The 488-nt window shown below is 40.6% G+C and overlaps 1 protein-coding gene across 2 annotated transcripts in view; it reads left to right on the forward strand.

Moving 5' to 3' along the window:
- kcnh5b (potassium voltage-gated channel, subfamily H (eag-related), member 5b) overlaps positions 1–488 on the forward strand; it is a 196,240-nt gene that overhangs the window by 25,969 nt on the left and 169,783 nt on the right. The gene's annotated exons all lie outside the window — the stretch shown is intronic.

A 488-nucleotide genomic window follows, 5' to 3' on the forward strand; every position in this document is an offset into this window, starting at 1 on the left:
TGCATGCTGCTCATTCTGTGGAATTAAATCTGTAATTTAAAGGGGAATGGTCAAGATAATAGTAGTGTTGTGTTCAATTAGTGAGGTGATTGATTGTGTGAAGAAACAGGTGTCGGTTATGGCCCATATTTAATGAAGGAAGGAAGCAAATGTTGTGTATGCTGGTTATACCGCATTTCACACTGAAATACTCAGCAGAATGGTTTGTTTCAGACATTGCTCCAAGGAATAGAGGACTTTGATTAAAGGGTTGATTGGAGAGGGGAAAACGTATAAAGAAGTGCAGAAAATGATAGGCTGCTCAGCCAAAATGATTTTAAATACCTTGAAATGGCATCCAAAGCCTGTACAGAGTGGGGGGGAAAATGCTCCACTACCAGTGGAATGGATGGAAGACTAGCCGAAAATCAAAGAAGACTTAAAGTTACCTGTGAGGACAGTTAGGATCAGAAGAAGGCTATGTGAAGCAAAGCTATCAGCTAGAACCC

This window comes from Etheostoma spectabile, chromosome 20, assembly GCF_008692095.1.
Source record: "Etheostoma spectabile isolate EspeVRDwgs_2016 chromosome 20, UIUC_Espe_1.0, whole genome shotgun sequence".
In the NCBI taxonomy this organism is placed as follows: Eukaryota; Metazoa; Chordata; class Actinopteri; order Perciformes; family Percidae; genus Etheostoma; species Etheostoma spectabile.